General features: G+C 49.5%; 1 long non-coding RNA gene across 1 annotated transcript; it reads right to left on the bottom strand.

Moving 5' to 3' along the window:
* Window positions 1-203: 203 nt before the first annotated feature.
* On the bottom strand, window positions 204-27,225 carry LOC146835321 (uncharacterized). Its single transcript, XR_014960422.1, has 2 exons — window positions 27,090-27,225; window positions 204-1,372 (listed from the first exon to the last, which is right to left on the bottom strand). It is a non-coding gene; the product is annotated as an uncharacterized LOC146835321 (long non-coding RNA).
* Window positions 27,226-27,922: the final 697 nt, after the last annotated feature.

The following is a 27,922-nucleotide window of genomic DNA, read 5'->3' as shown; positions in this document are numbered from 1 at the left end:
TTGGGGGTTGCAAGACTGTTGTACATGAGCAATGAGGCAACAGCTTGTTCACAGCATCACAGTCATCTATTTGGCCATGTGGCTCAGGGTCAACATGCGCATTGATGTAATTTACCAGGGTTTACCTTCTTGTGCAATAAATGTCCCTACATCCATCCATACTTTCATACCTGAGTGAACATAGACATGACACATGTGTGCGATTTCGAATGTTTTATTCACATTCTGGTGAAGTCCGTGCTAAGACTGTACATGGCCATGCCAAGCCCACATTACATGGTAGCCCAGTGGTGGGCCAATCAGAGTCCTTTGGGGAATGAAAGTGAACTGGAAGAGGGAGAGTGCAGTCCGCAGCAGGATTGCTGTGCAACTGGCAACCAGTGCAGATATGGCAGTCCGTGTCAGGGTCCAGGTGAATGTCGCAGAGTGTTCCGAGGGACAGTGGGAGGTGTTGGCCCAGGGCTTGATGCAAAGGCCTGAAACAGGCAGGGACAGTCCATATTGCGGGGATGGATGCAATTATCTCCTTCCCCACACAGTCATTGCCATCCACATCTTACTCATCTGATACGGGTTCTGTGTTCGGTGTGTCAGGTGTGTGTGGTGGTGTGATGGCTGCAGCACTGTGTGCCACTGACACATCAGGGTGTGAAGGTGATAGGGCTGCAGCACTGTGTGCCACTGACACATCAGGGGACAGAGATGTGCATGTCGAAGTTCCCCCTGCAGTTATCTGGGACAGGCACAGTGGCAGCAATGGCAAGATGAGGAATTGCCAGGCATTGAAGATCCCAGCTACATCCCGCTGGTGTTCACCCGTGGCAGCCATACTTCCAGCCTGTATCTGCTCCATGGTCTCCATTGTCCTGCGCATCTGTGCCAACTCTGTGCTGTCATCGCTGGTGCCTGTCTGACTAGACATTTCTCATATCCGATGAATGGCCCCAACGATGTCAGCCAAGGATTGTCGTGCAGCATGGTGCGGACAGTCGGTGTCCGTTAGGGACTGTAAGTGGTCGCTGATGTGACTCAGACACCCACGTATGGCATCCAAATTTGCCTGCCACGAGCTCGAAACCCACCCGCAGCTGACCAGCAAACTCCTCCTGGCAACCCAACATACGGCGTTGGAATTCCATGTGTTGTTCGGGGGTGTCCTGGGAGCCAGCCGTGGTGGTGGGTGCCTCCTGCTGTGTGGTCTGTGCAGGGGGTGGGATCATCTCGAGGCAGATGGGCTGCCCTGATCCTGTAGGTGGGGTGCGGAGGCTGTCCACAAGCCGTTGAAGGGTGTCGGAGCTGATGTCCAGGGGGTCCTCTTCATCATCACTGTAGAGATGTCTGGTCTGGTCTGCAGGAAGTGTAGATTGTCCCTCTGCAATGTAAAGGTGAGATACAGGTTAACAGTGTGTTCCATGTATGTTGAATCATTGTACATGTTTACATACAGACTGCATAACAGTGTACATAGTGACTGTTTTGCTGGAGCTGGCTATTTGATGCCAGACAGCGGACATTTCGACTACATGACGGATGTGTTGTTGTACTCGTACATTATCATCCCACAGTGTCATGCAAATCCAGATGTGAGTGACCAGTTACTACGCACAAGCGGAACCTTTTGTGTCCACTGTTCTGTGGTGTAGGTTTTGCACTTTGTAACACTTTGCCGTCAATGTTGATGTGCTGTGATTGCTATGTTTGTGCTGCATTGTGGGAGCTTCGCCCCTGGAGCTCTGGTTTCACAGACCCTTATCCCTTTGCTGCGCTGTGCCTGTGACTTGTGTGCTGTTCGGGGGCTGGGATGTTTGCAACTTGGGTCATTTGTGCTTTTGGACATATTTTGTGGTCTTGTGCATTGTTTGTCTGCTCATGTCTTATGGACGTCATGGGTTGTAGGTGCACGAGTATGTGTCAGAGTGTGACCTGCTCCTTTACGGATGTGATCCACACTGTCCCACCTCAATGTCGCATTGCGCGCCATGTCATGTATTTAGACTGAAGCCATGCTATCGGTCATGCAGTGTCACTTGCATAGTCAGTGTGGCTCACACAGTTGCTGCTTTTCTGGATTGTGAACATGTGCATGGGTAGGTTGTGGCATTGGTGATATGGAGCGGGCCCATATGTGCACATAGTGGACGGGGGCCTAGTTGGTGTTTGTATGTGTGCTGCAGTGTGCCAAGGGTATCAGGGACATGTTCCACTCTCATTGTGCGTTTGCAGTGTGCTACACATGTTTGTGCATGTGTGCCATTGTGCCCATCTCCCCCGGTCCCCCCAGTCCCTGGTCGTTACTCACCCAACCAAATGAGTCTATGAACTTACAATCTTAATGAGATATTCGAAAAATACTAAAATGGATTGGTGATGGTTCAGGCTGTCACAAAATTAGGCATAATATTGTCTACATTGCCTGTGCACTGGGTGCCGTACATGCACGTATATGATGAATATATACTGTATGTATATTACAAAAAAGGTATTTTTTGGGGATGTTTTAGCCCTGAGGAAGCTGCAAGGGGTGATTCCCCCGCTGCTATGAAATGCGTTGGTGTGTGGCTAAAAAGTATTAAAGAACACAAAAGAACAATAATTCAGCATTTTTCTTTATTATGAAATAACTACTTAATATAAGCTTTGAATGTATTGTTGTGTGCCTTGGAACTGGTCAAAAATCGTTACTCACCCTGTTGCTGTTGGGTCAGGTCATGTCGAGCTGTGGCCAGACCCCTGACTCCTTGCACCGTCTCCACACTGGTGACTGTGGCCACCATTTCCTCCAGCTCATCCAGCTCCTCTTGTGGCGCAGGACTCCCACCTCCAGTCACCTTTGCTGCCTTCCTGTTGGCGGCGAGTTTATGTTTGGTCTGCCTTTGTACATCATGCCAGTACCTCTTGACCTCCTCCATTGACCTCCTGTACACTCTGATTGCATTGACGTCATTGACGATGGTCTGCCATATTTTCGTTTGTGTTTCCGGTGCCGCACGGGAGGTGACGAACAGTTGTTGGTAGTGTTCTGTCACCTCCGTAACGATGATCCGGTCTTTTTGCGGACTGAACCCCGTCTTCCTCTTTTCCTTGCCCTTCGCCGACCCTGGGGTTCCTGGCTGGTCCTCCGTTGGGCTTGTGGGGTTCGGGTTGTCCTCTGCACTCGGTCTGGGTGTATCCATGGTGCTATGCAGTTTGATTTGGTTTCGCTGTTGTTTTTTTACTCTGCTTTTATAGTGCATTTTCCCACCTGATGCGTGGAATTTGTAGGCCTGTCGCTGGTTTTCACCGCTTTTTGTATCACGATTGGCCTCATCTCATGTTTTTTTGCGTTCGTGTTTCGCATTTTTGCGGCATCGCGTTGGATTTAACGCGGACATTTGACGCGTTGTCGACGGCATATCGCAGGGTGCCTCCGCGTTTTGAATACAACTTTAACACGGCGATATTTTTCCGCGATAGACTGCGATATGCAAAGTTGCGTTAAGCAACTCATGCGATGGTTATCATGCGTTCTTGAGAATATACCCCCTTGTGTACTACTGAGTGATACTATTTCTAACATATTTTATGTGAGTGGCTGTGTGACTGTGTGTATCTGTATGTGAGTGGGTGTTTGAGTGACTATTTGGATGTGTAAGAGGGTGTGTGAGTGGCTGTATAGGTGTGTGAGTGTGTGTATGGAATTGTCAGTGGGTGTGTGAGAGGGTGTATAGCTCTGTCAGTGGGTATGTGACTGGCCGTATAGGTCTGTGAATTAGTTTGTGAGTGGTTTTCTAGATATGTGAGTGGTTGTATGGGTGTATGAGTGGATGTGTGATTGGTTGTGTGGGTGTGACAGTGGGTGTGTGAGAGTGGGTATGTATGTGATTTTATGAGTATGTGAGTTGGTGTGAGAGTAGAAGTGCGGGTGTGTGAGAGGTTGTGTGGGTGTGTAAGTAGTTGTGTGAGTGCTTGTTTGGATCATGGGTGGCTGTGTTAGTGTTTTTGGGTGTGCGAGTGATTGTGTGGGTGTCTGAGTTGTTGTATGGATGAATGAGTGAGTGTGTGAGTGGCTCTATGGATGAGTGAGTGGGTGTGTGAATGGTTGTATGGGTAAGTGAATGGCTGTGTGAGTGACTATATCAATGAGTGACTGGCTGTGAGACTGACTGTATGGGTGGGTGAATAGGTGTATGAGTGGTTATATGGGTGACTGAGTGGCCGTGTGAGTGACTGTATGTGTGAATGAATTGGTGTGTAAGTTCTGTATGAGTGAGAGTGGGTGTTTGGTTAATAGAGAAGGTGTGGGAGTGGCTGTATAGGAGAGTGACAGTTGAGTGGGTGTATGGGTGAGTGAGTAGACATGTGAGTAGTTGTATGGATGTGTGAATGGGCATGCAAGTGGTTGTGTGGATTTGTGAGTGGCTCTGTTGAGAGGCTATTTGGGTGAGTGACTGGGTGTGTGAGTAGCTGCATTGGTGAGTGAGTGAATGTATATATGAGTAGCTGTATGAATGAATGAGAAGCTGTGTGAGTGACTACATGGGTGAGTAAGTAGCTGTGTGAGTAGTTGAATGGGTAAGTGAGTGGCTGTGGGAGTGTCTGTATGTGAGTGGGTGTGTGATTGAGTGGCTCTGCAGATGGGTAAGTGGACATGTGAATAGTTGCATGAGTGTGTGAGTAGGTGTATGAGAGGTTGTGTGGGTCTGTAAGTTGGTGTGTGAGTGGTTCTGTGGATGATGTCATGAGTGATGTCATTTGAGATATCATTAGAGATGTCACTGACCATGTCATGAGTGATGTAATATGTGAAGTCATAAGCAGGTATTGCGGGGGTGTAAGAAATTTTTAGCTCAGAAAACTAGAACTGCTGAATTTCTATGGTTTTGTACGACTCAAATCTGAGCCTAATTATAATGTCTTTGTAACCTTTGTTTTTTCAGTGAATTTGTAAGTTTTTTTATGTTGTTTTCTAACTATAACAACCCTGTAACCTTTGGTTTTAAATGAATCTCTCTCTCTCTATATATATATATACATATATATATATACATACATATAAATATATATATATATATATATATATAGAGAGAGAGAGAGAGAGATTCACTTAAAACCAAAGGAATACTCGTGATATATATATACTATTTCTCGCCTTTCAGCCCTGACAAAATAGCCATTAAGGGCAACCTTACCTGCAAAACAGAGTTTGCTGTATATGTCCTGACGTGCACTTGTGGACTGAAGTACGTTGGCAGTACTAAGTTGCAGGTGCATGTCAGGATATTGCAACATTTACGCGCTATTGTTAACAACGACTCCTCATACCCGGTGGCACGCCATTTTAAATCTACTCACAACAATGACCTTAGTTGTTTAACTTATTTTGTGGCAGCAGCCATTCCAAAACTTCGCCGAGGTGGAGATCGAGAGAAAGCCCTGAGACAGTTGGAATCTAAATTAATTCTTGAGCTCGATACCAAGTTCCCATCTGGCCTTAATAATACTGAGGATTTGCATAACTTCTTATAGACTAGCATCATTAAATTAGATCTTTCAAATCTGTTTTAAGTCCGGTTCTTTTTATGTATCTTATCCTTATGTCTATATATATATTTTTAGATATGATACATGTATATTTACTATTGCCACATACATATTTGCCTAGTGAAATATAAATTAATTGAAATATATTTTATTGTTATTTGTGGCTGAAATGTTTTTAGGGATACATGTACCATGGGTATCACACTACTGTGATTTACACAGTTACACTTTTACTATACTTTGCACATTACAGTTACATTTTAGGTGTTTTATACTGAGGAAATGGCCTGTTAATTAGAAAAGCAAGTTTTGCCCGCACTTTGGGTCTAGAAGTACAGTAATTGGCATGGCTATCATATGATGGTCATTTACTGGCATTTATGCAGTATTATTAGCATTTCAGGTTCCTTATCTAAGAGTTGCAGATTGAAAGGATGGCGATTTTGCACACAAATATTATTAATAATATTATTGTATAATATTTTAATATTCTTAATATATTTATATATTTTATATTTTCATTTTTTCAGATGAAATTAATTTTGCATGATTGCAATGTACCATCCTCACTACTGCACACCATGAGATTTATCTCAGGATCTGATGTTTCCGGCCATTTGAGGAAATCCAATATGATCTCTTAAGGACTTTGTTTTGCATATTACATTTTAAATGCATCTATTTTGGTTTTCACCTCAACTAGAATAAGAGGTTAATTCAATACAGCAATAGTATTGAATTAAGGGACATGTTTTTGAAATGTAAAACAATATTAACATTGCAAAAAGACCATGATATCCTTTTAGATATATACCTGACATCCAAATGTGCAAAGTATTTTGTTTATGTTTATTCACGATGTGTGGTCACATGGGTGTAGCATCACAATTTAAAAATGGCAAGTTTACCTCTTTTCGTTGATGTGATCAAGGGCGAGTGACGCCCGAAACGCGTCTTCAAAGGATTCAACAGCTTAAATAAATTTATTGCTGCTTTAAATCCGTGGTTCGTGATTCCTTGGTTACTGGGTCGGCGAAAAAGCAAGCTGTAAGTCTACTAAGGACCAGGTGTGTTTCTATATATATATATATATATATATATATATATATATATATATATATATATATATATATATATATATATATATATATATATTTTTAATATTGTAGTTCTATATAGCGCAAACTCAGTGAGAAGGTATTGGAGCACTCTACATGAGCATCAGTTACATTTCACAAGGCACAGGGAGATTAATTGATTGGCCTAGAATAACAAGATTTTGAGTCACCTCCAAGACTCAAATCTGGTTCCACAGTTACCAAGTTGGCAGCTGTGTCCAAATGCCACATCCTCTTAGTGATTGTGGAAAGAGAATAATTGTACGTATGAATTTCGTCTCTATAGCAAGAGTTATATATAAAATTATTAACAATTAATAATTATCCTGTCCTGCAATATGAGCAACTGTGGAAAAGTGCTGGCTGGAAATATAACTATCTTACATCGAATATCAGGGACTGTGGAAAGTTGTGCTTCTCTCAAAAATAGCAGTTAACTGTGTCTAAGGCCCCAGTGTTCCTTTCACACATCTCACTTTATTTTATTTTGTTTATTCAATTAAATGTATGCATTTTTATATAGCATGTACTTTACCCAGAGGTGTCAGAGAGCTTTAAAAATGAACCAAGTACACTACATAAGGATTTCAGAGTACCAAAATCAAAAAAATAAGCATTTGCAATGCAATATGTGTCACATTTGGAAGAATTAGAGCTTTTGGCATTGTAGATGATAATGTTTTTTATCTATGTTTTTGCCTTTGAGATCTTATAAGCCATGCAGCATGTTAAAAATAACTTTTGCACACACCCACAGATCAGGAGGTGCACTGCAGACGGAGTATTGCTTAACATACGGGAGCAGAAGTGTGCTCAGTGTACAAAGATGTCCCTTTAAAGAGGCTGCAATGTCGCCAATCCACCGCTAGATGTCCCTTCTGAAAGCTGCAAGGGAGACTCTTCGCCGCTAGGTGTTGTAATATCGGGCCCCAGGCCTACAAATGAAACGCTCGTGGACACAGGTGTACTAGTGGTGGTCAGTGTAATGCCTGCCACGCCCAGAGCCCTGGGCTTTTTATTAACATTTGTGCGTGCCGTCCGAGGGGACGTCGGGCTCACCCAACTCCGGCTACGCTAGGGGGGGGGGTGTGACCCTAACACACGCGCGCGGACCCTCGGGCAATGGTTCGGTCCGTCGCGCAACATTACATTCCTCCTTTACCCAGAATTGAAACCCAACGAAACTAGTCGCCTATAGCGACCCAACAGTTTAACAGTCTCTAACAAAAGTCTTATGGAAAACAAAGGAACAGTCTTACTTGGTTGTCTGTTGGAGGGGCCGCCTTCCCTCACTCCCACAGTTGACAGCGAGCCACAAAGTCTCTGTACCTCTGGGATGGTCGCGGGTGCGGGCGTAGGTGATACTGGCTCTGGCTGCGCCCATCTGATTGGGTGAGAAACATGTCCTCTGAGCCGTCCGCCACCACCGGGTCTGGGCGGCTCGGCGCCGCTTGTGGCACCTCCTCCCTTTCAGTTGACGCCGAAGAGTCCTTTCCGGCGTTCTCCGCCCTCCGGGGTTCTTCCGCTCCTGGGGGGTTCCGAGGGCTGTGAGATGGGGTTGGGTAGTAGTCTTCAAACTCCTGGAGGTCTTCCTCCTCTTCGCGCGGGATTTTCTTGAAAAATGACACGTTTCTAGTTACTTTTTCGCCGCCTCTGACGGCCGTGACCAGGGTCCCTTGTACATTGGTGACAATCCATGGGGCCAGCTCGAAGGGCAGGCGGAATTTTCCCCCGGGGTGCCGGTCTTTCACTAGCACCTGGTCGCCGACCTGGATTGTACTGTCCGCCGCTCTCCGCCGCCGGGAGGCTTCTTGGTTCGTTTTTAGTCGATTTTCTGTGGAGCGATTGGGTGGGTCTGGTGATGACTCCCACACAGGGTGGTGCGGGATAGTGTCCCGGATCGCTCGGCCCAGACATAGGTGGCTCGGGGGAACCCCGGTGGTGCAGTGGGGTGTCAGCCGGTACTCCCGCAGGAATTGGTAGAGAGCTAGCTCGACGTTGAGGCCGTCTGCCAGGGCAATCTGAACAGTTTTGTTTAGAGTCCTCATCAGTCTCTCAACCTCTCCGTTTGCTTGCGGCCACCGTGGGGTTATGCGGCGGTGTTTGATGCCGTGGGATTGCAGGTACTCGGCCAGTTCTGTGCCGTTGAATGGTGGACCGTTGTCCGTGCGCAGCTCACTTAGGAGTCCGTGGGTGGCCATGACCTTCTCCAGCTTGGGGATCACGTCTGCGGCTGCTGTTGAGGGGACAATCTCTACCTCGGGGTACCGCGAGTAGTCATCTACCACAACTAGCATGTGTCGTCCTCCAGGTAGACTGCCGAAATCGGCGCTGGCTCGCACCCACGGCGAGGTCGGGCCTTCTTCCGTGATCACGGGTGCTGGGGGGTCGGGTAGGCTGGTCGCCAAACACACCGGGCACCGCTGGACCGTGTCTTCAACCAGCTTGTCGAGTCCCGGGAACCAGAGCTTGCACCTGAGGCGGTTCTTCGACTTGACAATGCCTTGGTGAGCGCCATGCGCCAGGAGGGCGGCCCGTTGGGTGAGGCTGCCGGGCAGTACCAGGCGGGGGCCTCTCAGGAGACATCCTTCGGGGGACACCGATAATTCGTTCCTGACGATGTAGAGCGCTTTCAGTGACGCCTGGGCCTCGGGCGTGCGAAAGGACGACGGGCTTTGGAGCGGCTTCCAATCTCCAGACGCGACCGCTCTGATGGCCATCTGCAGACAGTCGTCTCCTTCGGTAGCCAGCGCAACCTCTTTGAGGGACATCGGCAGGGGTCGGGACCTTTCCACAATCATCCGGACATACTCCTCGGTAGCGGCCGCCTCCGTGGCTTCCACGTCCGTGGCCGGGCGGGCGTGTCTGGACAGGAAATCTGCCGGATTTCGGGCGCCTGGTCGGTACTCAACAGTGAATTGGAACTCTTGGAGCTGGAGGACCCATTTCTCTATCCGCGGGGGAGGGCGTGATGACGAGCCTTGGAACAGCGGGACTAGGGGCTTGTGATCAGTGATCACCACAAACGGGTGTCCATACAGGTAGATGTGGAAATGGCGGCACCCCCACAGGATCGCAATGGCCTCCTTCTCGATCTGCGAGTACCGCTGCTCCGTTGGCGTGAGTGTTCTGCTTGTGTACGCGACGGGGGCCCACTCTCCGCACCTCTGCTGCTGGGCTAGCACGGCTCCTAGGCCTGTCGGGCTGGCGTCCACTATGAGTTGTGAATCGAGCCGGGGGTCGAAGTATGCTAGGGTGGTGTCAGCCGAGAGCGCCTCTTTGGTTCTCTGGAACGACTCTTGCTGTGCGGGGCCCCACTCCCAGGTGGCGGAGGCTTTGGTGAGGTCGCGGAGGGGCCCCGTGAGGTCAGACAGGTCTCGGATGAACCTCCCGCAGTACGTGACCATTCCCAGGAAACTGCGGACAGCCGTCACGGAGGTAGGCGCGGGGGCCGCGTGTATGTCCTTAACCTTATCCGGGTCCGGGCCTATCCCTTGGTCGGAGAATCGGTATCCGAAGAAGCTAATGTCTTTGCGCAGGAAGTCACATTTGTCTCTGTGGAGGGTAAGGCCTCGTTCCTGCAGCCGGGAGAACACGGCTCGGAGGCGTCGGATATGTTCATCCAGAGTAGGGGCATGGACGAGGATGTCGTCGCTGACGTTCAAGACTCCGTCCAGCCCCTGCAGGACATTCTGGATAATGTTCTGGAACACCTCCGCTGCGCTCGAGATCCCAAAATTGAGCCGGGTGTAGCGCCAGAGGCCGGCGTGCGTGGAAAATGTGGTGATTGGGCAGGAATCGGGGTGCAACGGGATCTGGTGGTATCCCGACCTCAGGTCCATCTTGGAGAACCATTTGGAGCCTGATAGCTCTCCCACGATGTCGTCGATGGTCGGCGTCAGGTGGCGCTCGCGTCTGATGGCCAGGTTGGGGACGCGCATGTCCACACAGATCCGCACTGCGTCCGGCTGTTTCGGTTTTTTCGCCACCACGATGGGTGACACCCATGGGGTGGGTTCGCTTACCCGTTCGATAATTCCCGCTTGCTCCAGTGTCCGTAGTTCGGCTTCCACTTTGGGTCGTAGGTGGAACGCGATGCGTCGATGCCGGAGGGCTACTGGGGCGACCGTCCTGTCGATGTGGAGGTGTACGGCGGGTCCTCTGAGGCACCCGATTCCGTCGAATAGGGCTGTATGCTCCTGCACCAGATGGTCGAGGTTGCTTGTTTGGACGGTGAGGGCGAAGTGGATCAGGCCCAGGTCTTGGGCTGTCCGGCACCCCACTAGGAATCCTGTCCCTTCCTGTGACACGTATATTTTGGTGGGCAGCCGAGTGGTGTCGTGGGATAGGTCTGTCCTGAAAGCCCCGCACAGGCGTAGGGGGCGATGGGTGCCGTAGGCATACACTTGCACCCTCGTTGGCCGGAGTGGTGGAGCGCTCCTCAGCGTCCGGTATACGCTGGCCGCCATCAGGTTGATGGAGGCACCGGTGTCGATCAGAGCCGGTACGGCCTGGTCCTGTACTGAGACTGTGCACATGGGTCCGGTTGACGGGGTCGCGGCCAGGGTGTTGAGCATCCGCACCACGTGCACCGAGGCGACATCCGCTTCGTCGTCGTCATCCATGTCGCTGTTGGCGGAGGTGCTGGGTAGGGGTGCCAGCTGTCTCACCCTCCTGGGCGGGCCTCCTTGCTTCTTCCTTGATGTGGACAGGCATACACTCGCAAAGTGGTTGGCTTTGCCACATGCGCTGCAGATTTTGCCTTGGGCCGGGCACGCCCCTTTGTGTGGTGTCGCTCCTCCACACCATACACAAGCTCGGCTGGGAGACGGTTGGACAGGCCTCGGGCTCCTCCGCTGGGGATGCTTCGTGCGGGTGTCGGCTACCTCTGCCGTGATGGCGCACACCGGTTCTGTTTTGATGGTGACCGCCGGCTTCGGCTCCATGTGCGCGGCTCTGGCCTTGGACAGTTCCTTCGAGCGGCCTAGCGTGAGGATGTCGCGCATCGGCATGTTGTCCGCCTCCAGTACCCTTTCACGGAGCTTGGACGACGCGCAGCCTTGGATGAACTGTGCGCGGATCTCGTCGTCCGCATCGGGGAGTGTGCACGTGCTGGCAAGTTTTTTGAGCCTGGCGTAGAAGACGTCCACCGACTCCTCTGGGAGCTGGCGGGCTTGGCGGAGCAGGAAACGTTCATAGTCTGCACTTGCAAACGGTTCAAAGTACGCTGTGATGGCGTCGCGTAGCGTGGCGTATGTCATGGGCGGCCCAGCTTCCACCACGTCTTTAGAAATGTCATGGATCGCCTCACCTCCCAGGTGCAATAGCATGGCGCGCCTCCGCACCACCGCGACTTCCGCCGCCACGAAGTAGTTCTCCAAACGTTCTACCCATTTCTTCCAGCGTGCGGCTTGAGATGTCGGGGTGCCCGTGACTTCGAAGGGCTCGAGGGGGGGCACGTTGGTCATACTCGCTGAAGGCGGCAGCTGGGGGCGTCACCGACTCACCGCTGGGGCTCACCGCACACCCGGGCGTCGTCTGCAGGCAGGTAGGGCGAGTGGAGGGCCGGGGGCCGTCCAGGGAGGGTGCAGGGCCAGCCAGGGGCGTCCTTCGCAGCCAAAACGGGCCTCACGCGAGATGCGTGGGGAATGGCAGGGCCGGGCCACGTGTTGCACGCGAGATGCGTGAGAGACGGCAGGCAGGTCCCAGCGTTCCGCGCGCGCAGGCCCCGTAGCAGAGGCAGGCAGCCGGAGGAGGAGGAACCAGTCCCCGCAGGCCTGGAAGGCAGTCGGGAGCGTCGGCACACAGGTGAGGGCCAGCAGGGGACCTCGCAGGGCTGCCAGGGGGGGCCAGGGGCAGCGCAGGGGCCGGGCCAAAAGCAGGTGGCAGGAACCGCTCCTTGGGCAAGAGCGAGGGTTCGATAGCACTCGATGGGGTGGCGAGACCACCTCGTCGCCAGTGTAATATCGGGCCCCAGGCCTACAAATGAAACGCTCGTGGACACAGGTGTACTAGTGGTGGTCAGTGTAATGCCTGCCACGCCCAGAGCCCTGGGCTTTTTATTAACATTTGTGCGTGCCGTCCGAGGGGACGTCGGGCTCACCCAACTCCGGCTACGCTAGGGGGGGGGGGGTGTGACCCTAACACACGCGCGCGGACCCTCGGGCAATGGTTCGGTCCGTCGCGCAACATTACAGGTGTCTCTTCTGGATGAATTTAGTTTGCCTGGTATTGCATTATGGTCGTTGACACGTGAAAAACGTTTAAACTGAAGCGTTTCAAAAAACATTACAGTTGGAAGTTAATGCAACAACAAGTAAAATCATTACGGTTTTTGAAGTTTTAAAGCGTATAAAGTAAAGCCCTTGAAAATAGACTACAGTCGCGGAAGTATAAAAGCATGTCACAATGCACCCAGTGTCTGATTAAAGTTCACTTGAAAGTATTAAAAATGCATTATAGTCATCAGTCTCGTGAAGCCTGAATATCAGACAAAAGCTTCTACCCATCTGTTAGCACGCAGAGTCTCTGTCCTAGACACATTCAAGACAGCTAAGTGGTCGTTTCGCCTTACCTTCATGAAGCAAGATTGACTGGACAGAGGGGCATTACGTCTATTTGCAGACCCGCTTCCTAATAGATACTGTATTGGTATCTATGCAGAAGCTGAGGAATCTGCGGCTCTATCAGAAGAGCAAGCTACTTGCTTTTGGTAAGGCTCTTTCTTGTAGAGACTAGCCGCAAATGACTCACCGACCCTCCCATCCTCCTTATTCTGTGATTGGGCTCTTCCGTTAATAAGATCCCAAGTCCAGGAATCTGCACATTGGTCACACCAATTTGCTCTAGGGACTCTGCATCTTGAGGCATGGACGCTCTCGAAAGCAACTGACAGCATGCAGAGGGTGGCACCCACATAGGCTCTGCATGTCATTGCCGGAGATGAATGGCGCCAGTGCGGAGCTGCACATGCCACCCACTGGCGTGCAGAGGTTCTGCTTTAAAGTTTCCGGATCAAGTCTGGCACCTAGGGAATATTCAAAAGCTGAGGTCTCTGCAGCCAGATAGAGTCTCTACCAGAAAGTGTGTTACCGAAGGTAAGTAACTTGTTCACTAAACTGTGCAGAGGTGAATCAGCAACTCAACCAATGGTAATAACAGGCTGGAGAATCAATGGACAAGGGTAGCAGGTGAGCTTCAGAGGTATGGAGGAGCAGATGGAGGAAAATAAAGGAAATTGGTATGTGTGAGTGGGAGTAATAAATGGAGGAGTGGGTATATCAGTGAGGAAAGGTAAAATAAATTGCTATGTATCCATTTGAGAAGAAACAAAACAGAAGGGCAAGAAAACCTGAAATATGTTGCTGTAACATAGCTCTCAAATGCTATGGAGGATAAAGGTAAGAAAAGCGAGGAGCAAATAAACAGAAAAGCAAATGTGCTCAGAACGGAAGCAAATATTGCTCAAAAGGAGTAAAGCTGGGGCATTGAGTGGGAAGAAAAATGATAGCAATACCTACAAAAGCCACAAAATAAATGGATGAGGGAGAGAGACCAAGCTTAGGGTCAAGAGAACATAAAAACAGAATCCAGGGTGCAAAGGAAACAATTGTGTCACAAATTAAACTTCGGAGAGGGAAGAACGAACAAAAAGGTAAGCATTTACTGACACAGAAGCACAAAAGCAATGGAGGAGGCAAAAGACTGCAGGATGAGGGAAATTAACACAAGAGCAGTGGAACCAGGAGTGTGACAAAAGGGTGTTGCAGAAATAAATAGGCAATGACAGGCTGAGGAAGCAACAGACCAGGGCAACAGGCTTAAAATGCAGGATAAGGGATGGGAAAGAAAAACAAAAGTGGTTTGTGTGGGTAACCAAAAGTAATGGAGGAGTGGAGATAGTTGAGGAAAGGAAATAGAAAGTTGAGTGTAAGTTGAGGTTCAAAAGAACGCACAATAGTAGCAGTAGACAGGAAACAAAGCATTTGCCATACCAGAAGCCAACACGCATTTGCAATGCAATAGGTCTCGCATTTGCAAGAGTTTAACCTATTGGCATTCTAAATTTATCTGTTTTGATAACTAACACATAAATAAAAGGCTTTGTCATTAACAATGGCAATAGCTGAAACTCTTGAAAATGCGAGACCTATTTCATTTCAAAGAAGTGGCCGCCATTGTCCCGGGCTGCTTGGAAAGTGAAAGCGCGCATGGTGCACTGAATGTTGCAGGAAAGCATTTGTGCCTGCAGTAGGAGAAACTCATTAAAGAAAATAGTGCTTACAGACTAAATAAGACATACCGTGTAAGAACAGAAGTAAAAGGGCCCGTCCTCATGGGAGCTTACAAATGAAGACAAGGCGGTACTAAGGAGGGACTAACAAGCCTATTAAAGAATCAGAAGCCAGCATTTACAAAGGACAGTAACACATGCCAGTGAAAAATATGGGCGGAGAGTTGGCGGAGCTTCAAGTCCATGCTGGAATACAGCATGCCTCGCAGAGCAGCGCACGAGCTGCCCAGGCTCGACCTAAATATGGGCTTTCCACGCTACGAAGTTTGCATTCTTCATGCAAATTGACAAGCAAATGCACAGCTTATGGGATGGACACGCCCAATAAGACAACTAGCATCCCCACTTCCTAGGACAGGTACATTGTAAAACAAATTCAGAAAAACACTGCAGTTCCGCAGGCTGCACTCAATGCCTTTGTATCCGGTTGCCCTATAGCAGAGCGGCATAAATTAGTTTCCGAAGTTTGGAAACTGTCCTAGCTTCTTAAATTCTGACTGCTTGGTCTGCAGGGGTTGTGGGAAAAGAGGATGGTGCATATTGTGTAAAACATTCAACTGTGCCACACATTTTAGTAGTGGTTTCAGACTAGACACAGCGTACTCAGAAAATCTTCCCAACTGTGCTCCAAAAAGGTTTAGTACCCGCGAAAGAGAGTCGGATAAGCAACTGATTCTATAGACACCCCAGGATGGCAAGGAACCGTACTGATGCTGAACTAGACCGTTAACGCAAGTACCGATATGACAAACCCCTTCTTGTATTACAAACACGCCATCACCCTCTCTAGCATCCAGCTCCACTTTTAACACTCGTTCGCATCAAACTGTACTAGTACCGCTTCTAAAATGTTACAACCGTAGTAAGAAGCAGCATCCTCCTTCAGAGACATGGTAGAGGGATCATTGAATTCCCACAGAGTTTAAATATTCCACCCTTACACTACCACCTTCAGCCTGCACCTTTCTGGTGAAGTGCAAGTCTGTCAAGAAACGCTCACGGCCACTACAAGGAACTCAATGGTAACAGCGGTCACCATGTAAAACCAGGCACTGTCTCAACAAGGAAGGCTGCCCAGTGCACACTGCTGCATACAATGGGCATAATCCAACTACCGTTAGGTCTCAGAGGGTGAACCCCTATTGCCACTGCCCACTCCCCACAAAACCACAGAGAGCATATATGGACCAATCTGCCCATGTGGATCATCATTGCAAAATCCCAAAAACCAAGATGGCACCTGTAGCACCCCCAGAACTTAGCGGTCTTCCATAAATTAGAAAATCACATACGAAAGTACTAAATACAATATTTAAAATCGACAACAGATCCCCATAAACAAGTGTTGTTGCTCCACGCTAAATCCCAGCACTCTGATTGTGATCGAAAGACGTCTTAAAACCCGTACCAACTAAACAATGAAGTAGAACAAATCCTGGAGGGAAAGGTATAAAGTTTTGCTATGATTTGCCCGAGTTTCTGAAGTCCTGGTGACCCCGACTACCCTCAAGGACTGAATGATTTAAAGTATTCAATACCAGATCAGAAGGAGGAGTAAGATCAAAAATAAAATTCAAATGGGAAAAAAGGAGGGTTGTTTGTCAACATACATTGTCAGAGTAGAGCGATCTCTTGTAAAAGTCTGTGCCGCAGTGCAAGCTATCAATGAAGTCGTATAGAATGGGAATTGTTTCATCAAGTTTTAAAGGGGCTTGGTGCACGCCTCGTTCTTTTAAACAACGTTTTAAAGATATTTTAAAAGTTAAAGATATGCTGGCAGCGTTATTGATTAATGCATATACGACAGTTAACTATACATAACTGCAAAATGCTGAATTGTGATTTTTTAGGCTAGAGAATGTTACCGATGTATACATTTCACTGGAAATGAAAAGGTGGGCTTGTGATGTAGGTGTGTGTAACAAAACATTAGTCAAAACTATAGTTGATTAGTTACATGCATAGTAAGAAGCTTGGGTCTGGGCAGACTGCGATTATAAGAGATGTACGCCAAGTTAAAAGCGGCACACACAATCATTAGCCCGCTACGATAACTCTAAACTGACAACGATAAAATATAAACTAACTTCTCAGATGTGAAAGGGTTATGCAGATAGTTAAAAACGTATGGTTTTGAAGGATAATTACTGGGGGTCAACTGTGGCAAAAGCTTTTGCCAGAACAGATTACCCTCTCCATTCCCCTCTCTCACCATCTTAAAGATGCCCCTCTGCAAAGCAGCAACAGGGACTGCAGGGGGTGGCGCTGCTGCTGAAGATGCCATGATTTTCCAGATGGGCGGCGGGTTAGAGGGTTAGGCGCGCTGGCAGCTGTCAGGGACCGGTGCGAGAGCTGCGCGCACTTATACTCAGGCACAGAAAGACGGGCCGGCGTCACACACACGCTATTTATCACCTCACGCGCTTCTACACACACAAGGGGGCGCGCGTACTCAGCAGAACCGGAAGCAGCGGCTGCTAGACGCTAATCGCGTTGCTTTCCAAGCCTCTAACACAAGACCTGCTCTTGTTCTGCCATAGATATGGACGAAGGACTAATACGACATGTTTCCTGATCGAGCACAATTGGCAGGTGTGACAATGTTACACTGACCGTTTGTCATAATGAAACAAATAGAACAAACGCAAACAAGGGAATGAGATGCTGAATGTCTAAATAATATGGCGGGTTGATTGATGTTCTAATTAGATCATATACCAGGTTTACCATGGTTACGTTAAATTTATTTTCTCAAACTTCGGCTGCCTTTTGAAGCATGCTCTGTACTTAGCATCAAAAATGAAAGGATGATCAATATACAATGTATAGGATTTTTTTTTCTCTCTAGAATGAACGTTTAGTTAAGAACTGTGCACCATGTAAACAGTAAAAAATATAGTTCTGCAGTGTTGCAAGGGCATGTGTTTTTTCAGTGGATGTGACCGCTGCAATTTCTCTTTTGCGCAAATGCAAAAATGCAATTTCTGGAAACGCCAACTTTTAAATTCGACAAGGAAATATATTTTCTACACGGCAGAAATGCTGAAACTATTGTGGAATCAATTTAAAAAGGCGGGGCAAATTCACAATGTACAGACAAGCGGCACTGAAAGCGATCGCAAAAGCGATCGCTATTCTAAAAAAACACACGCCCGCGAGTGGTGCGCGCGCCACAGCGAAACATGTGTTTTCAATTATCGCGCCCGTGTCTGGGCACGATAATTGAAACCACATGGCCTTTGGTGTGCATAATAAACACCAATAGGCCACGGACGGAGCAATGCATCCGCCTTTGGCCTATTGCGTGCCGTCTTTGAGAAAAACACGCACTCAAAGGCCAATCGCGGATGTCAAAAGGAAAGGCACACGCACAAGCGTGTGCGATTCCAGGCTCTGGTTCTAAACCCCCTACAAAAGGGCTCTCGCCTGCGCGAGCAGTGCTCTGCACTGCAACGCAGGGCGCGAGCCCCAAAAAGGGAAACATAAAATAAATGAAACCTTGGAGAGAAGACTAAAACATGAATGGAACAAAGCAAAGGCTAGACGTGCCTTAAAAAGAATAAAGAAGCAGGAAAGTGGAGAAGATAAATATAATTTCTGTGTGAGTGATAGTTACGCAGGAGCAAACAGAAAAGATGAATCCAAAGGAAAGTAATGATAGTCCATGATGGATAATGTTAAAAAGACAATTTATCATGGCCACATTTGGAAAATGTATTAGGTAAAGCATAAATAGCTGTATATAACCTCCTGCAAGGTTTAGATTTACATTTGAGTAATTTGCTGCAAAGTGAAACTTGTTGCAAGTGTAAATGCATTAACAATGCAAAGTCAACTGTAAACTGACGGCATGAGGTCTAGTGTGTTGCATAGTGGTGTAAGGTATTTTGTGTGGTCTTGCAATAATACCAAAGAGAAATGGAGGGGTTGGGTGAGAAGGGGCGAGAAAGTGAATTAGTATGTGCAGGTGAAATAAAGAAGCGGAGCGGAAAGGATAAGTAAGTAAGCATAAAGGAAGTTATTGTGCAAGTTTGTTTGAGCAAGCAAATAAAAGAGGAAGCGACTATAAATGGAATCGCTAAATTCACGTTTGTAAAGCAATGTAGAAGCAAGGCGAGGGGGGAAATGAGCAATGGAACTTTGAGCAACAACAAAGGGTGTGGGAAGAAGAACACAACGCAGAGCGCTACATGGAGTGTAGTGCCTGTTGTGGAGACGCGAAAGAGCGAAAGAGCAAAGCAGAGTGTGGGGTTGGTTGTGGAGAAGCACACAAGCAAAATACTGCCACACAGAGCTTAGGTGGAGGAAGAAGCGCAAAAGGGAGATAGCTGGACAACACATGCACTCTCATGCTGTGCTTAGCGAAAAAAGAAAAAATGATTCCTTAAAGGTGAGCATTGAAAGAGGCTATGATCTAGAGCAGCGATACTCAAAGGATAGCCCCGGGCAGCTTGCGGCTCTCTTGACCTTTACATGCGCCCCACCCCCCCCTAGTAAACATCAGCACAAGCTGCTGTTTAGTTGCTGAGCACTAATGTTCATACATTTTTTTTAAATAAACAGGCAAGCATTTATTGACCTACAAATAAATATTTGCCTGTTTATTTAACATGTTTTTACACCTCCTCCTCCTTACACAATCCCTGATCCACTCAGAACCCCACTGCCACCCTGCTTGCGTCAGTGCGGCCCTAGAACCACAGACCGTCGTAGTTTGCGGCCTCTGGGCAAATGTTTGTGAGTACTCCTGCTCTAGAGAGAGGGACGGACACAACATGGAACACGAAAATCCCTTGAATAAGAAGCAAGGAAATTAGTGACAATGAAGGCAAGCAATGGTAAGCAACGGGCGGGCTGTAAGCTCTTGGTAAGTTCACAATAGGACTAAAAAGTCAGTTCTGAAGATCTGAGCACTGCTCTTGTTCAAATGTTTATAAAAAAGTGTGTCAGAAAGTGTCACAAGAGGCATGCAAAAATCAAAATTCACACTAAAAACACCAAAATGCTGTAAATATGCATGTTCACAACCTGTCAACTACTTAACAAAAATGCACAGTTTTTCAAATTAATCGAGTTTATCTAAAGTGCTTCAGGCACATGGCAGTAACACAAAAATCTTTAAAATGTTTACACTTGAATATTTCAGAACATTTTCTATTTGCCTTGCGAACCTGCTGCACATATCTTTGAATAAAACCAATGCATTTGACCTGCTTGTAACGCTCAAGGCATGGAGCCCTTTAGTCTCAGGGATTGTTGTCCAACCTTAGTGTCTGGCAGGCAGAAGTAATTCTACAAAAGCCATCTACATCACTTCACAATGTACATGATTATAGGGCTTTGGGGGGGGCGGCCGACCAGCGGGAGGCTCGCCCTGCCGGGGGGTTTTGGGCCGGGGGAGGGGGGGGGGCATCCGGAGCACGAGAGAGCTCTTCCGGGTCCTGGGGCTCTGTTTGGGCTGGTTGGGCTCCTTGGGCTAGTTTTGGGCTGGGGGGTTATTTAACCGGCCATTTTGTGTGGCGACCCACCATTTGGTGGATCGTGACACAACGGCCGGCTGGGGGTGTTGGGGTTGGTTTTTGTCCCGCCCGCACTCCCTTCGAGCTGGTGGGCCCCCACCCCTCTATTAGGGGTTGGGGGTGGGTGTTTTCTTTGCTGTTTGGAATCTGGTGGTTTTCTTGGGGACAGGTGCATCGGGGAAGGATGCTTTGTGGGGGATTTGTCGCTGGAGCAGGTGCTGGTGTGGTGCGCTAGGAGTTGGGACGTTTTTTCCTAGGTCATGGGGGACATCTACTGATTTGTGTTTACGGTGGGGTAGGACATAAGAATCTACCTAGTTAGATAGGGTAGGAAAGTTAGGAATTGTAAGTTGTTTTATGATTGTTGCAGGGGGGGAAACATTTTAGGGGAGGGGGTGGGGGGCCAGATAGGAAGGCTATATTTAGCGAGGATTAGTTTTGTACGGCACAGGCCAAGGGACGTTTCTATGTAAGGCGCACCTGTTTCCAATAAAGCGGCCTTTTTCACACCAACTATCTGGCTTGTGGTCTGTGTTGCCCCCCCCCTCCCCCCCTGTAGGGCCCAAATGTTATATGTCGGTTTCAAGTTCTTGTCGGACTTATAACCATTAGCGTTTGTCTTTCCTGTGAGCTATCGGCATGAATAAATCATGTACATAATAAAGTAGGCATTTGGTGGTTTTATGTCAACTGCTGCATCAGAGAGACACATCACTCCCCTCTCCCCACTCTGCACTCCTTCACATTTATGGGTCTACTCCACCTCAAATCTTGGGGTGGCTCACAACTGAGAATTCCTATGTGTGGTCAGGTATTTTCTGTGCGCCACCCTAATTTTGCTCTGCTGGCAGGAAAAGCAACAACTTTTAAAGTCAAATGGGTTAGCCCGGCTTCAATTCACGCTGTCTCTTTATCCTGCACAGTTAGAGAAATGAAGTTCAGCATGAGATAGGGGCAAGTGTCCATGCGTCCACTCCAATGACCTAATCCAACCAATCCCAACACACAAGAACGCCTCTGTCGCCCCTCCCCCAACCACACAGAAAACTAACACCAAAGAGTGTCAGCACACAGCGCAGCTGCACATGAAAGAGAACGCCTGATAGAGAATCCATACTTTGTAGGACTTTGCACTCATTTTAAAGATCAGGATTACTCATCTTTAAGCCTTATAATGGCTTCGAGTGACCAATCATCACCGACCTCTGCAGTGACGTGAAGGTCATGCCAACACGACGATTCAGCCTTCCATCCTTCCGAAGTCGGTACATGAAGAACCATTACATTATGAAAGAAAAGACCGTGCAGGAGTGGCGGCTGGGAGTCTAGGCGCACACAACCACAGGAGGTCACAGGTAAGCACAGTTACTCAGTCTTATTCAAATAATGTCCTAATGTTATCTGGTGCTCGGGGGGAGGGAGAGCCGCCTATTGCCCCCCCCCCCTCCACTGGAAACATTCCAAACGTCACTGAGGGGTGAATGTTGGTGAAATGGGCCCCACCAGCGTGTGATGTGTGTAAGCGTGTGTGACTGTGAAATCATTCCGTCCGTGGAAGTAGAGGGGATTCGGAAGCTCTGATCTGCACCACCAGCACTCAGAAACCTAGAGTTGAGGTTGTGGTTTCAACAGTTCTTCATTCGGTTTCCATTTCTCATATGTTGCCCTTGCCTCAATGTTGCCAACATGTGTTTCGTCTGTTGCTGACCCTGTCGCAGCAGACTCCATCACGGCTAGTCCTATGTACGTGCAGCTGGTTTACATTTCAAATCAAGTCGAGTAAACCAAGGACACCAATTCCGCAATGGTGATCTTATGTTGCCCATTGACTTGTGTGGAGTCTGGTCTGGGGCCCTATATATGATATAATGTGCTCATGGGTGTCCGCGGGGGGGGGGGGGGATTTGTGGGGGCAAGGAGTGGCGCCCCTTCCCCCCTGCGGCCGCCCATGCTTTTACAGACGCTCTTGACCGTAATTCCGGGCCCTGCAGGGAGCAGAGCCGTTCCCTGCCAGAGGCCTCAACTCCCTGATGGGGCGCCTCGCACTCCTCCTCGCAGCCCCTCCCTTCCATTGTCATTCTGTCTGTGGCTGATCATCACAAACAGAATGAGAATGGCCAGTTTGAGCTGCGGCCACAAGCACTTAGTGGTTAGGTCTGGACACCAAGACCTCCTTTTAAAACTGTGTAGCCAGAGAGCAAGGGGTCTTCTAAATGAAGTTGGGGGGGGGGAAGGAGGTCGATGCATTATCCTCCTAAGTCAAAAACTGAGGTTGCAGCATAGCCCGGATTTCAGATCCCACTAATTTGACTAAAACGTACACAGACTCGTGTCAATAACATATCTATCTGCCAGTATGCACCCTATCATGTCTGGCAGGACGTCCCGACCCAGTGTTTCATTGCCTCATTTCCCCCTCTTCCCCACTCCCCGCGCTCACTGCCTTATATCCCTCTGTACCCCACACCTTGCGCTCACTGCCACAACATATCCCATGTACCCCACACCTCGTGCTCACTGCCACATATCCCTCTGTACCCCACACCTCGCGCTCACTGCCACATATCCCTCTGTACCCCACACCTCGCGCTCACTGCCACAACATATCCCTCTGTACCCCGCACCTCGCGCTCACTGCCACAACATATCCCTCTGTACCCCACACCTCGTGCTCACTGCCACAACATATCCCTCTGTACACCACACCTTGTGCTCACTGCCACAACATATCCCTCTGTACCCGCACCTCGCGCTCACTGCAACATCTCCCTCTGTACACCACACCTTCTGCTCACTGCCACAACATATCCCTCTGTACCCGCACCTCGCGCTCACTGCCACATATGCCTCTGTATCCCACTCCTCACACTCACTGCCTGATCGCTCACTTTACCCTGCCATTCATTTTCTACATGTTCTCTCCCCTTCCACTCGTTCTACCTCTGTTCACCCCCTTACTTCTTTTAGTACCTTACTCCTTTCTCAATACCTCTACTTCTTTTCCTCTTCAGTAACATCTCTCTGACACATCTCTGCACTTCCAGACATGCCAACCCTCCCGATTCAGGCGGGAGACTACCGATTTCCAGGCTAGTCTCCGGTCTCCCGATTCCTGCAAGCAAAAACCCGATTCCTCGGGGTTTCAGCTGACAGGGCTTGGTATTGTGCTAATTCTTCCAGCAATAGTCAGAGTGGCGATGCAGGGGCTCTAGTAGGGGTGAAAAACCAACAAGACCTGTGAAGTACTCGGGGGGCGGCTGTGTGTGTGCCCGGGAAGCTGTTTCAGCCCAGGCTGACACACACACACACGAGGGGTGGGCGGAGCGGGGGTGTTGTATGCACTGCCAGCAACCTGCCAGGCCAGTGCACAACACTTGCCTCACCCTCTCTCTGCCTGCTGTTGCGCTCCAGGCTTCTGGAAGGTAAGAAAAAACGTGCATTTGAGTTTCAAATGTCCAATCCTGCAGCAGCACACTTCCAAAGCCCATGCATGACAGTAACCCGATTCAAGGCCTCATTCTCCCGATTTTTTTTTTTCAAATCTCCCACTTTGCCATTCTGAAATGTTGGCATGTATGCACTTCCTTTATATCAACGCACCCCTCTACCTCACCTGTCTACCTCAGTCTTTATTATTCCCTCTTCCTCAGCTGTCTCTACCTGTCTCTGACAGGTAGAGACAGCAGCACCCACAATAGCAAGGAACTCTTCAACATCGTCCAAGAGCTCTCCAACCCCCACGCCGGAAACAACGACATCACTCCCACGCAAGACCTCTGCAACTCACTCGCCGCCTTCTTCCACGACAAGATCACCGACATACACAGCAGCTTCGGCCCTCCAACCACGAACCCCACCATCGAACCGTCGCCCCCCACCACCACCCTCCGCACCTGGACCCCGGTCAGAACCGAAGACACAACCCGGACGATGAACACTATCCACTCCGGATCCCCTACGGACCCCTGCCCACACCACATTTTCAACAAGGCTATCTGCATCATCGCACCCCACCTTCGCGACATCATCAACGCCTCCTTCGACACCGCCACCTACCCGGAGTGCTGGAAACACGCCGAGATCAGCGCCCTGCTGAAGAAACCATCAGCAGACCCCACCGACCTCAAGAACTTCCGCCCCATCTCGCTCCTCCCGTTTCCTGCCAAAGTCATCGAGAAGACCGTCAACAAACAGCTAGCCGACTAACTCGAGTCAAACGGATCCCTCGACCGCTCGCAGTCCGGCTTCCGAGCCAACCACAGCACGGAGACCGCCCTCATCGCGGCCACAGACGACATCAGAGTCCTACTGGACAACGGGGAAACAGCGGCCCTCATCCTCCTGGACCTCTCCGCAGCATTCAACACTGTCTGCCACCGCACCCTAGTGCAACGCCTGAACAACACCGGAATCCAGGAGAAGGCCCTGAAGTGGATCATCTCATTCCTCGCAGGAAGAACCCAAAGAGTCCGCCTCCCCCCGTTCCAGTCAGCGGCCACCGAAGTCATCTGCGGCGTTCCACAGGGATCATCGCTCAGCCCCACCCTCTTCAATGTTTACATGCGCCCCCTCGCATCCATCGCACGCCAACACAACCTCAAGATCATCACCTACGCAGACGACACCCAGCTGATCCTCTCCCTCACCAACGACACGAACACCGCCAGAGCCAGCCTACATGAAGGGATGAAGGACGTCGCCGATTGGATGAAGAACAGCCGCCTGAAACTGAACTCTGACAAAACGGAGGTCCTCATCCTGGGATCATCACCCTCTGCCTGGTACGACTCCTGGTGGCCCCCGGCCCTGGGCACCACCCCCAAGCCAACGGACCACGCACGCAACCTGGGCTTCATCCTGGACTCCTCCCTGACGATGACCAGACAAGTCAACGCCGTCTCATCTTCATGCTTCAACACCCTGCGCATGCTCCGAAAGATCTTCCGGTGGATCCCCACCGAGACCAGGAAGACGGTCACCCACGCACTCATCACCAGCCGGCTGGACTACGGTAACGCCCTCTACGCCGGCACCACCGCCAAACTCCAGAGGAAACTCCAATGAATCCAGAACGCCTCAGCACGACTCGTCCTGGACATACCTCGACACAGCCACATCTCCGGACACCTGAGAGACCTGCACTGGCTCCCTGTCAGCAAGAGGATCACGTTCAGACTCCTCACCCACGCACTCAAGGCCCTCCACGACCTGGGCCCCAAGCTCCTCAACACCCGCCTGACCTTCCACACGCCCACCCGCCAGCTCCGTTCCGCCAGCCTCGCTCTCGCCGACGTCCCACGCATCCACAGAGCCACCACCGGAGGAAGATCCTTCACCTACCTGGCAGCCAAGACATGGAACTCCCTCCCCATCCACCTCCGGACTACCCAGGACCACCTCGCCTTCAGGAAGCAACTCAAGACATGGCTGTTCGGGCAGTAACGCTCCCCCCCGCCCCCAGCGCCTTGAGACCCTACGGGTGAGTAGTGCGCTATACAAATGCCTATGATTGATTGATTGATCTCCCTCTCTCTACCTGGCCCTCTCACGTTCTACGACTGAGTTATTCTCCCCTCACCAGCTTTGATTTACCTCTCTCTGCTCCTGAATCTTTTTCTTCTACACCTCACTTCTTTGTCTACCCTTCACCCCTCGCTACCCTACTGTTTGCCTCACTACGGTCTTTACCCGACCCACCTTTCAGTGCCTCTTCCCATTTCCCCTCCCTCACAGCGCTCTCCTAGCATGCATCTGTTTCTCCCCTTACCTCCATGCCTGCCTCTACCCCTCCTTACCTTTCTAACCAGCCTAACTTTCTACCTTTCTGTTATTCCGTTTAGTGAACCTTTCATTTCACCCCTCCGGTTGTATTACCTACGCATTCAAATTGAGTAGGTCATTGCTGTGCTCCCAACCCATGTGCAGATATAACAATAAGCATTGGCATAGATAATAGGTCTCGCCTTTGGGACCTGCTGCAGAACTAAATACTTATAAGGTCCCAAAGAGGAGACCTATTGGCTATGCCAATGCTTGTTTTTCTCAGCTTGGCCTGAGCATTACCCGTTCCTGATTGTCCCTATTGATTAACATTAGCCACGCCCCTTCATTTGCCAGGTTAGCACCCCGTTCCCCACCTCCCCCCCCCCCCCCACCCCCCCGAAAATTTCTGCAGACGCCCATGAATGTGCTATAAATCTGTTGGAGACTTGTCCCCCCGTGGAGTGAACGGGTATCTTGGCGTTCAAGGCACCCGTTCACTCCACGGAAGTACCCCCTCACATTCCACTGTATAACCTCAACTTATTATTAACTGTGCTCAGAAACGAGGCGTGAAACGCACAAATGCAAACAGATTACATCATCGAAAGCTGATTGGACCGATATAGCGTCCAATCAGGGTTCGATCCGTGAGGGTATAGAGATCTGCTGTGCAATACTAGACTGGGAGAAGCAAAACTACGAGGAACCTAAAGCCCAAACCTATCCACTGTATGAATGAAGTTTTTCACTAAAAGAACCTGTGCTTCGCAAAGTCGTGCGCAGTAAATCCGCGCGCGCACGCGCCTCTGCTCAGCAGCAGATAATAAATAATATGTACAAATTACGTGGTCGATCAGAGGCTGCGAGTCGCCTTACCTGCCAGAATCCACACAACACAACGTCCAGCGGGGATGAGGGAGAGCAGGGCGCTGCCAAGGCCGAGTGAGGGTTATTGTGAAATGCAAACACGCCCTCGAACTGTAAAACAAGAAAACAACGAGTGTTCAAACAGGAGGAAGTGCTGTGGCCCAGCCAAACGCGGAAGGGGTGAGGCGGTGGGAGGAGGAGGGGGGGGGGGGGGATTGTGTGTGTGTGTGTGTGTGGGGGGGGGGGGTGCCTTTATTTATGACATCAGCGTTGAGTAAAAGAATACTGTACACAAAGTTCGACAAAACGATTTTAAAAATAGATTTTTATACAATTTAACAGATTGTATTCACTGGTCGAAGTGCATTAAACAAGCATTGGCATGGCCAATAGGTCTTGCCTTTGGGACCTTATAAGTGTTTAGCGAGAGCTATTGCCTTGCCTTTGCCAGTGTGTTTAAGGCAAGCTACGGTGTAGCGTAGTGTGTCTGCTGTTAAAAAGAGATCTCAGCACCAGGGGCATAGACCGCTGAGCTATCTCACTCGCACTCAAGTGGACCTGCAGAGTTCAAACAGACGGAGAGCGAGAGATCAGAGCAGCAGGTGCATTAACACCGAGAACTATCTCTAGGACTGGATGGAGCATTTGGCATGGAGCTCTCTGCAGGAGGCCCATGAACCGACTCAGCTAGGTTACTTACAGGGACCTCAGCACGCTATTGCGCATGCGTGTTACCCAATGATCCCCCTCTGCCGTAGGTGCATTAACCAACCGAGTCAGCTTACTGGGAACTGTGCAAACACAGGTCTCTGCTACAGGTGCAGTAACCGAGTGAGCTGTCT

Source organism: Triturus cristatus, chromosome 4_2 (genome assembly GCF_964204655.1).
Source record: "Triturus cristatus chromosome 4_2, aTriCri1.1, whole genome shotgun sequence".
NCBI lineage: Eukaryota > Metazoa > Chordata > Amphibia > Caudata > Salamandridae > Triturus > Triturus cristatus.
The sequence above is the reverse complement of the archived record's forward strand: the minus strand, read 5'-3'. Positions and strand labels throughout refer to the sequence as shown.